The following is an 11,381-nucleotide window of genomic DNA, read 5'->3' on the forward strand; positions in this document are numbered from 1 at the left end:
CAGCACCTGTCAGAAAGCTACTGAATTTCTGGAATGTGTCCGGGATAGTTTCCTCCAGCAATATGTCCTAGGTGTAACAAGGGGACAGGCAATATTAGATTTAGCTATGAGTAGCGAGTCAAATTTAATTAGTACTCTAACTGCGCGTCAATATTTATCAAATAGTGGTCAAAACATGATCGAGTTCAAGGTTACGCTTGAAAGTGAAAAGCACGAATCAGCTACCTGAATTTTAGACTTGGATAAGGCTGACTTTACTGGGATGACACAGAGACTGTCCACGGTAAACTGGGGAGATCTCTTAATGGGTCAAACAACTGAAGAACAGTGGAGAATATTGAAAGAAACATTTAACACAATACAGAGCGAGTATATACCCCTGAGAGGAAAAAGTTACATTTCACAGAAAAAATAGCCATGAACAACTAAAGAGATTAGGGACAGTCTAAAAGTAAAATCGAGAGATGACAAAAATGCAAAACACAGCGCAGATCCGGCCGAATGGGATCGATATAAAGACCAGCAAAGGGTTACAAAGCAGCTTATTTGAGTTACTGAAAGAGATTATGAAAGGAAACTTGCAAGGGACATCAAAATCAATAAGAAGAAATTTTATAGTTACATAAAGGGAAAGCGGGTGGTCCAGAGTTGGCCCACTAAAAGCTGAAAATGGAGATATTGCTGTTGATAATGTGGAAATGGCAGACATGTTGAACAATTACTTTGCCTCAGTATTTACAATTGAAAAGGAGGATAACTTATCGGCAGTCCTGAGAAGTTAATAACCAATAGTGGACAGGGACTTAATACAATTAACGTTAATTTAAGCATCAGTAACAAAGAAATTAATGCAATGGAAGAGTAAGAAATCCCCAGAACCTGCCGGTTTCCATCCGAGGGTGATAAAGGAAATAGGGGAGCACATTGTAGATGCCGTAACTACAGTTTTTCAGAGTTTCCTAGATTCAGGAGTGGTCCCTCTGGAGTGGAAAGTTGCACAAGTCACTTCATTTTTGAAGAAGGGTGAAAGGGGGAAACAAGGAAATTACAGACCAGTTAGCCTGACATCTGTGATGGGCAAGTTGCTGGAGTCTGTAATCAAGGATACGGTGAGTGAACACCTGGAAACATTTCAGACAATCAGTGACAGCCAGCATGGATTCATGACGGGAAGTTCATGCCTGACAAATCTCATTGAATTTTTTTTAAGAGGTGACTAAGGTACTGGACAGGTGACTGTCTATGGATGTTATTTACATGGACTTCCAGAAGGCATTTGATAAAGTCCTACATCGGCAACTGTTAACTAAGGTAGAAGCCCATGGAGTTGAGGGCAAATTACTGACATGGTTCGGAGGTTCGTTGAGTGGTCGGCGACAGAGAGTGTGGATAATGGTAACTACTCCGATTGGCAGGATGTGACTAGTGATGTCCCACAGGGATCTGTGTTGGCGATTCAATTATTCACATTATTCATTAACGACTTGAATGATGGCATAGTAGGTCATGTATCCAAATTTTTTGATGATACAAAGTTAGGCGGCAATCTCGACAGTCGACATGATAGTATAAAGTTACAAAAAGATATTGACAGACTAGGTGAGTGGCAAAACTGTGGCAGATGGATTTCAATGTGGGCAAGTGTGAGGTTATCCAGTTTGGACCAAAAATGGATAGAGCAGGGTACTCTCTAAATGGGAAGAGGTTAAGTAGAGTGGATGTCCAAAGAGACTTGACGGTTCAGGTGCATAGATCTTAAAATGCCAGGAGCAAGTACAGAAAATAATCAAAAAGGCGAATGGAATGCTGACATTTACATCTAGAGGATTGGAGTATAAAGATACAGAGGTTATGCTGCAGCTGCACAAAATCCTGGTTCGATCCCACTTGGAGTACTGTGCGCGGTTCTGGGCACCACACCTTAGAAAGGAGGTATTGACCTTGGAGGGAGTGCAACGTAGGTTTACTAGAATGATACCTAGACTACAGGGGTTAAGTTATGAGGAGAGATTACACAAATTAGGCCTGTTCTCGCGAGAATTTAGAAGGTTAAGGTGTGATCTGATCGAAGTCTTCAAGAGATTAACAGGAAAGGACAGGCTAGAGAAAGATGAACTAATTCCACTGGTTGAAGATTCTAAAACTAGGGGACATAGTCTAAACGTTAGGGCCAGACCATTGAGGAGAGATGTGAGGAAGCACTTCTTCACCCGAAGAGTGGTAGAGGTTGGGATTTCTTCCCGCAAACAGCAGTTGAAGCGAGAACAGTTGTTAGCTTAAATCTGAGATCGATTTTTGTTCAGCAAAGACATTAAGGGATATGGGCCAAAGGCAGGTATATGGAGTTAGGCTACGGATCAGCCATAATCTCATTGAATGGTGAGACAGGCTCGAGGGGCTGAATAGCCGACTCCTGTTTCTATCTTCCTACGTTCCCATAATCTCTTATGAAAGATCTTTCATCTTAACAACTCCAATGAATATACAGAAATATCCTGCACAAAATATCAACCTGTTGTATCTTAATACTTGCCAGGGCAAACGTGCCTCTCTCAAACACTGCCTATGTTACTGTTATATGGGCTGATGATACAAAGTAAGGTAGGGTAGTTAGCTGTGAGGAGGGCACAAGGAGACTGCAAAGCAAGATTGACAGGTTAAGTGACTGCGCAAGAAATTGGCAGCTGGAATATCAGGTGGAGAAATATGAGGTTCTTCACTTCGGCAGGAATAATAGAAACACAGAACATTGTTCAAATGGTGAGAAACTGTTAAATGTTGGTGTTCAGGAAGGATATACTTGTCTTAGAGGTGAGGAGAGGGAGATAGAGTCAGAGAGAGAGAGAGAGAGAGAGAGAGATGGGGTGAGGGAGAAGGCGAGTAATAATAATACAATCCCTAAGATAATACGCAGGGTGCATTATAAAACAAAATCTGACACCAAACCCGCATGAGAGATTAAGGCTGATGACCAAAGGCTTGGTCAAAGAGGTTAGTTTTAAGGAATGTCTTTAAGCATGTATGAGAGGTTGACAGGCAGAGAGGCTGAGGAAAGGAATTCCCCAGTTTTAACAGGCAGTGGCATTAATTCCTGATTATCCGTAGAGCTTTGTTAAGAAAGGGTATTAATGTTTACAGAGCCGAGACAGCTTGATGTGGCGAGGGAGCAAATCAACCACGACCTGAGTGAATGCGTGGGACAAGCTGGATGAGGCTGAATGGCCTACTGCTGTCTTCCTAAGGGTTTTATTAATATCACTGCCAATGCAATGTTGGTTTTCTGTTTCAAAAGAGCTGACCAGGTCGAGGTTCTCTCTGGTCTCCCGTAAACCTGCCCACCAGCCTTGGAATGACTCATTGATTCATGTCTAAGGGAACCGCCAGGGGTCCTGGTCTATATTTGCTGAGCCTTCCAGTCTCTCTCAGTTTCTCTTCCATATTTGACTGTACATAATCCCCTACTGTACCTCCACTCTGTATCCCATCCACCTGCCAAATTAGTTAACCACCCCCTCACCCCCAAACAGCACAAGCAAACCTGCCAGCAAGGATGTTGGTCCCATTCCGGTTCAGGTGCAACCCCTCCAACTGTTACAGGTCCCACCTTTGCCAGAAACAGAGCCAGTGATCCCAGAGACTAAAACCCTCACTCCTGTCATGCATTCATCTGCTCAATCCTCTTATTCCTATACTCACTCGCACCTGACATTGGGAGTAATCCAGAGATTAGAACGTTTGAGGTCCTGCTTTTTAATTTGCTACCTAGCACCCTAAGTACTTCTTGCATCATCTCATCCCTCTTTCTACCTATGTCGTTAGTACCAATGTGTACCACAACCTCTGACTGTTCACTGTCCCCCTTCAGAATGTCTAGCAGCCATTCTGTGACATCCTTGACCCGAGCTTCAGGCAAGCAATATACCATCCTGGAGTGACGTTTGCGGACACATGAACGCCTGTCTGTACCACTTGCGATAGAATCCCCTATCTCTAAAGTTCCCCCTCTCTTTTTCCTCCCCTACTGTGCAGCTGAGGCACTCGTGGTGCCACTGACCTGGCTCTTGCGGCGTTCCCCTGAGAAGCTATCTCCCCCAACAGTATCCAAAGCGGAACATCTGTTAGATATGGAGATGGACCAAGGGAACTCCTGCACTCTCTGCCTAGTTCTTCTACTCTGCCTGTGGGGATCACCCATTCCCTTTCTACCTGAACAGTCTTTACCTGCAGTGTGACCACCTCCTTGTATGTGCTATCCACGATGGTATCAGCCTCGCAGATGCTCCACAGTGTCCCCAACCGCCGTCCCAGATCCGAAACGCGGATTTCGAGTAGCTGCAGCTGGAGACACCTCCAGCACACGTGTTCGCCCTGGACACTGGAAGTGTCCCTGACTTCCCATATCGCTCAGGAGGAGCACTCCATGTTGCCGAGCTGCCCTGTCATAACTTACCCTTAATTTATACCCTTCAATTACCCAACAATTAGATTATTTACACTAGGGACCTTGGTTCCCCCAAAAAACTACCACGATATTAAAAATAAACTGTCAACCTTTCCCTTTACCTTTAATTTCCAAACCAGCAATTTGTAGTTATTCGCCAACAACTGTTATGCACCAACTGCTGAGAGTTGAAGAAACTTTATTATCCAATACAATATTTAAAATGCTTCTTTTTTGTTTCAAGAATCAACAATTCATTTGAATTCCAGGCCTTCCCATGTTTTGTTTATCTATTCATTTGATTCCTCCAGTAATCATTCCTTTGTCTTTGTCTCAGCTGTTGTTGCACTTCAAAATCCCAGTGGTCATACTCAAATATTTTCTCTCCTATTGGCTTGATGTAAGTTCGGCTAAAACAGAAACTGGATTCTCTTATAATTCAAATGACTTCTTGCAAGTTGCTACAAAATAGTTGCCTATTGAAAGATAAATGCAGCTCAACTGATTTTACCCCGCCTTAATACATTTATACAGTGGATGGATGTTTAATTTTGAATGCAAGGTAAAGTTACAAAACATTTACGGATCATGTTATCATTCCCAAAGTATGACATTGACTAATTCCTTTCTTAATGAGTCCAATCATGAATTATTATGGAGATTAACTAAAGTTAGTCATTTTAAAACACCATTCCAATAACCTCCAATTCCCCAAAGGACAAAATCCACCTCCTTAATCTAAATTTTGTTGTTGACCACTCTTTCTATTCTCTCGCTCATGAATGGTGCGATCTGCACAAATTTTACATTTTCTTACCTTCTAAAATAACCCCAAATGACTACTGACGATGAAGAATGTTATTATCTGTTAAAACTTCATTGACACTCCTCAGACTGAAGACGGTCACCCCACCTGCTGATCACCTCACTCGATGACAGTCATTATACTTGCACAGGAGTGCTGTTAATTCCTAAACTCTTATCATGTAGTACATTCGATTAAAGCAACATATTACGCATGCTGGCTTATTATTTACCTCAGATATCCCTTGAATATTGACAGGAAACGCACCGAATCAAGCTGACTTTTTTTCATCTAAGTTTCCCAAATTTATATCATGGTGTCGTCAGTTGATAATATCATTCATTAATTTATCTTTTAAAAAATCCTCAATACTCAGCAACCACCTGGACGGCATTCCCATTAACCTTTTTTGAAAATTGTGTATGTTTATATCCCTTTAAACTCAGGTTGATTTCCTTTTGAGTGCTTGGGATAGCAACTAATATTAATTTATTTATTCTTGATTTAAATGTCATAAACAATTATTTCCATGTTTCGTGGTTTCAAATGAATTTATCAGCAACACTAATGTCTACAGTTGTTATGCAAGCTGATTACAAATGATTATAAAGACTTTCTCTGGAAATATAACAAATAGAAACAGATGTATGAATGATTTAATGCCAATTCCTGACTTTTTAAAAAAGAAGGCCAAGCCTTCAGATCAAAATATTAACATGCTGTCATAAATGTTGCAAAAGTCTGAAGCTGCTGCAGTTGATCGATCTCTTTGACCATATGATCCTCCTGTTTCGAGAAACAAAGAACAAAAGGTCCATTCTGCTTGGAGCCTGATCAGTTCATTCATGGTAATTTAGTAAGAGTAATTATCACAAAATCCGAGGTGGATACAAAATTGGCTTTGTGGCAGGAAAGAAAGGGTAATTGTTGATGGGTGTCTTCATGACTGGAGGGCTGTTTCCAGTGGTATTCCGGGGGGCTCAGTACTGGGTCCCCTGCTTTTTGTGGTAGATCTTAACGATTTGTCATAAATGTACGGGGCATGATCAAGGAGTTTGCAGACCAGATGAAGATTGGCTCTTTGGTAGATAGCAAGGAGGATAGCTGTAGGCTGCAGGATGATATTGATGGTCTGGTCAGATGGGGACAAAAGTGACAAAATGGAATTCCAGCCAGAGAAATGCGAGGTGATGCATTTTGGGAAGTCAAACAAGACAAAGGAGTACACGATGAATGAGAAAATACTGAGAAGTGCAGAGGAAATGAGGGACCTTGGAGTCAATATCACAGATCCCTGAAGGGAGCAGGGCAGGTCGATAAGGTGGTTCGGAAGGCATATGGAATCCTTTCCTTTAATAGCTGAGGTATAGAACATAAGAGCAGAGAGGATATGCTGGAACTGTATAACTCATTGGTTAGGCTACAACTTGAGTACTGTGTGCAGTTCTGGTCACCTCATCACAGAAAGGATGTAATTGCACTGGAGAGGGTACAGAGGAGATTTACAAGGATGTTGCCAGGACTGGAAAATGCAGGTAGGAGGAAAGATTGGATAGGCTGTGGTTATCCTCCTTGGAACAGAGAAGTCTGAGAGGAGATGTGATTGAAATGTGCAAAATCTTGAGGAGCCCGGCTTGAGTGGAGGTCAAGGATTTATTCGCATTTGCACAGAGGTCAGTGATGAGGGGGCATAGCTTTAAACTGATTGCCAGAAAAATAGAAGGGAGATGAGGAAAAACTTTTTTCACCCAGAGGGTGTTCGTGATCTGGACCTCACTGCCTGAAAGGGTGGTTGAGGCAGAGACTCTCAACTCATTGAAAAGGAGCCTGGATATGCACATCAGCTACCATAATCTGCAGGGTTATGAACTAAATGCTGGAAGTTGGGATTGGAATAGATGGATCCTTTTTCGGTTGGCACAGACACGATGGGTCAAAGTCGCCTCTTCCTGTGCCCTAATCATTTTATATTTCTATGATTCTATGGTTCTTTAAGCTTAAAATTCTAAATTATTCCTCCTTTCCACTGATATTCGTTCTTTGCTTTTGACCAATCTTTTATATGGTAATTCAAATGACATCTTATTCACAGGTCTTGCGGATCTATGTATGGTTGTTTCCCTTATGTTATCCCTTCCTGGTATGAAAAAAGTTTGTCAAACTAATCAGTGCAAGATTCCACTCAACTTCACAACCAGTCATTTCGTTTTAGCCTTTTTCAACGTCTGGCCCCATTTAAAAATTCTCAGTTCTGAATTTTTAATTTATTACAATGGGGTTCTCAGTTGTGCCTGACCTAACAAGTTACAAATAACGGCTACTTATTAATCCAGTATAATTTATAAAGCAAGATGTTATAAATATGATTTAAAAAGCACTGAAGGCAACATGGAAGTTTCTTCTCCTTCAAGGCCAGGATTCCTTGAATGTTGCTAGCACAGGCGATGCTTTTTCTTCCCTCCTGCCTCTGAATTGACAATACGTTGAACTGCATTTCAGAGTAATTACAACAGACACCACTGCAAACTGTACCAGCAAAGACTCTGAGTTTCCAACTTTTGGGCTTCCGATTCCTTATCATGAAATGTTTTGAATTACTTCTTCCATTAGTTTAACGTGAGGTTCATCTGCTGTCACCGCACCTCTGTAATTTGGGTGGTGTACGCTAAAAGCATGTCCATCGCTTATTTCCTATGCTCCAAGTGTTAACATTTCACTGTGTGATCACATATCACATCCTTGTAGATAGAAAGCAGTTGTTCAAGCAACGTTTCACCTTCTTATCAACAATGTCAACTATCGTAGACAATTCACCTCAACAGTACCAGGGTGCCAAAGCAATTAAGAATAAATGTGTCTGGTGGAATATCAGGAAAGAATGTTGTTTCTAAATATAAATGTTTTCTTCTATAGATATATTTAATTGATCAAGTCAGTTAGCATACTAATTAAACTGCATGATTCTTGTTTAATGATAGGTGTCATATTCAGTTCAAGCTTCTTTCACATCAGTTCCTTTATGGAGCGCAATCACTCTCCTCCTGACCCCTTTACGGAGGTCATCAATTTCCCTTTTCTCACTGCTCGTTATCTTTTATTGGTTCCTGCTAATTTACTTACGATCCTCTTGCTCTTCCCGTCACGAATAGCTCTATTGTTTGTCTTTACTCCAACAAGCCATTTTCTTCTGGACCTCCAGTGGTAAACTTTTGTCCATTGACCACTGTATCTTTAAGATGGTCTCAGTTCCTTTGTTTATTAATTAATTTAATAATTGATGTGACTGGATATTTCACTGCGCTTTTTAACTGCTGTCTGAACACGGACTGAGTGGCCACATAAATAAATGTGTTTGTACAGCAATTTAAATTCCGCAGCATGTATGCGACCTTTTCAAAGATATAAAAAGAATCATCATCTAAGAAATAACCAGCATCAAATATATATAAAATATACACCAACCACAGAAATATGAAACTGCCAGATATGCTGAAGAGTAAAATCAAAGACTTCCTTCTTCTCTCCATTTCAGAGTCACTGTGATTATCTTTCTTGCTCTGACTCCTCAGTCTCTGACGAACTCGACTGGTCACTAAAATGTGCCTGAACGTCAGAGCGTTCAGTAACAGAATTAAAATGAATGGTAATAATGGTGTTAAAACTTTTTCAAACATTCTAAATCCAATCCGTCGAGGGTCAGTAAAATAGCTTCGCTTATTGGAGCAGCGCCATTCGACATTGTCGATTACCCGTCTTGGTTTATATCGAAAGTAGGTGGGAATATTTTTTAGACAGAGCAGTATGCCAGTTATTGATAGAACCACAGCCGCACTTTTCCTGGTGCAATATTTGGATTTCAGGTTCTTGCAACAAATGGCGACAAATCGATCAAATGTGAAAGCGATGGTGAACCAGACGGAACAGTCGATGGCTGCACGGATCAAGAAATAACGAGAGCGACACACAGAGGTGAGGTCGAGGAAATTTAATGGGAAATAAAGCCTATTGAATTTCCGGAGAATGATCTCAGTGATAATGACCAGTCAATCCGCCGTTGACATGGCGACCAGGTAGCAGGTGGTGCAGCTGGAGAGTCCGCATTTTCCCTTGGACAGGATCACAAGTGAGACTAAGTTAACTGCAAAGGCGAGAAGGGAGAAGAGGCTTCAAATTACTGAAAAAACATTCTCCGCTTCTCACCCTGGAAGGAAGGGTTTTCGAACGAAAACGGTGTGATTTGGGATCGGGTCAGATCAGGTCCATGATCCCAACCTGCCTCCAACACCAGCACTACCAGATTTAACAAATCCTGGACATGGAGGTACAGCACCCCGCTCACCAGACGCTGGTCAACTAGTTAAATGTAACAACGAGCAGTCAAAGAATGGGTCGACTGGAGAACTGTACCCGGTCTCCAATCACTCCCACTGCAGGAACCCATCCTGGACTCAGATCACTCCCTGGGATCGAAGAAATCCATCCCTGACTCGAACCAGTCCCTCGTATGGGAGGCACTCATACATCTTGGACCACTCCCTCTGATGTGCAAATGAGTTAAAGTGAAAAGGGAGTTTCATGAGTCAATGCAAATGTCATCAAAGCACAGACGTTCATTTCTACAGTAATATAATTGTAAGAAAAGTGTCATAATAACGTATTCGAAAGGTGGTGATTGGACACGTAAATAATGTGTACTCTTCTGGACTACACGTGATAAAAATATCCAGGGTAACCAGCCGGTGCACGTATGCTTCACAAAAATAATACCATAACTGGGAGATTATAGTTACTGGGCTATGTTGTGGCTCTATTATGTCGATAAGAGAAGGATGAGTGTTGAACGAATAGAGGCCTTTAAAATTATATAAGGGTTAGAGAGGGAAAACGTGGACCTGATATTTCCACCTTTGCTGGTGACCAGTTCTGCATTTCCTGAAAATAAGATGGTCATCAATAAATTCACGATGGAATTCAAGAGAGACCTATTTACTTGTACTGATGGGAACGTGAAATTGAGACCTCTTGGAATAGTTATGATGGAAAAAAGTAAGAAGAAGCGAGGGAGACAGGATTGAAAGGATATGCTGATAGGATTAGATGATCTGGAATGAAGAGAGGCTCGTGCAGAGCAGGAAGACAGTCCTAATCTAGTTGTGCCGAATGGTCAGTTTCTGTGCTGCAAAATCAATAACTTGTCTATTAACAAGTCATAGTCATCAGTTTTGTTTCGTAATATTGAAGAGGATTATTTATTATTGCAGTGCACTCATGACCAAACGCTTCTCAGGACCGCGCTCGGAAAGGAAATTAATCAGCACCCGATAGTGCTGTCAACAACTCTACTTGGAGTAAGAGTAAGATGGGGACCCGCATTGAATACAATGACAGATACTCCAGGAAATACATGGTCCCACGTGTTACGTATTCCACATTATTTAGTCAGACACAATCAGTGCAATTCTGGAGTGACAGAGACTCCCAGTTATACAGAGGTCAGGTGCTCCACTCCAGTTAGTGCACACACAGTATAATTCTACATTAACAGACAATTCCAGTAATCCTTCCCCTCTGAGATTTTCCTGCCTTGAACAGTGATCCTAAGGAACACAACATCCGACATAATTCAATGGTTTTACAATGCAGAGTGTCTTGAGCTAGCAACAGTTGAAGCAACAGATTGAAACCGCACAGATAATTCAGGAAATTAATGCAATTATGTTATTGAGTGTGTGTCTGTGTAACTGTAACCATTGGATCTCATGTAATATTATTATTCCCATGGTAATGGAAGAAACCAGCTCATACGCTGATTTAAAAAAAAACTTCATTGGTTAGAGATACTTACCAGGAACGCCAATTATCGCAAGGATCACATAGAATATGTTCCTCACCCATTGAATTGGTTGGTGCATTTTCTGCTTGGAGTGATCGGTCTGTTCGTCCTGCAGGTAATATCTCTCTAGAAATTCTGAGGTGCCACATTCCCTGTGCATTAACTTTATATCCTTCCAGATCTCTATGGGGACATGCAGGTTGCAAGATTGATCAAACAGTTATTTTTAAATCTTTGAATAAACAGATTACGACAGCTCTGTTAATTTCCTGTTGATGGAATTATTTTCCACTGAAATAGAA

General features: G+C 41.3%; 1 pseudogene; it reads right to left on the reverse strand.

Annotated features, from left to right (window-relative positions):
- Positions 1-8,488: 8,488 nt before the first annotated feature.
- LOC137364612 (probable G-protein coupled receptor 139) lies at positions 8,489-11,158 on the reverse strand (annotated as a pseudogene).
- Positions 11,159-11,381: the final 223 nt, after the last annotated feature.

Source organism: Heterodontus francisci, unplaced genomic scaffold, assembly GCF_036365525.1.
Source record: "Heterodontus francisci isolate sHetFra1 unplaced genomic scaffold, sHetFra1.hap1 HAP1_SCAFFOLD_140, whole genome shotgun sequence".
Taxonomy (NCBI): Eukaryota; Metazoa; Chordata; class Chondrichthyes; order Heterodontiformes; family Heterodontidae; genus Heterodontus; species Heterodontus francisci.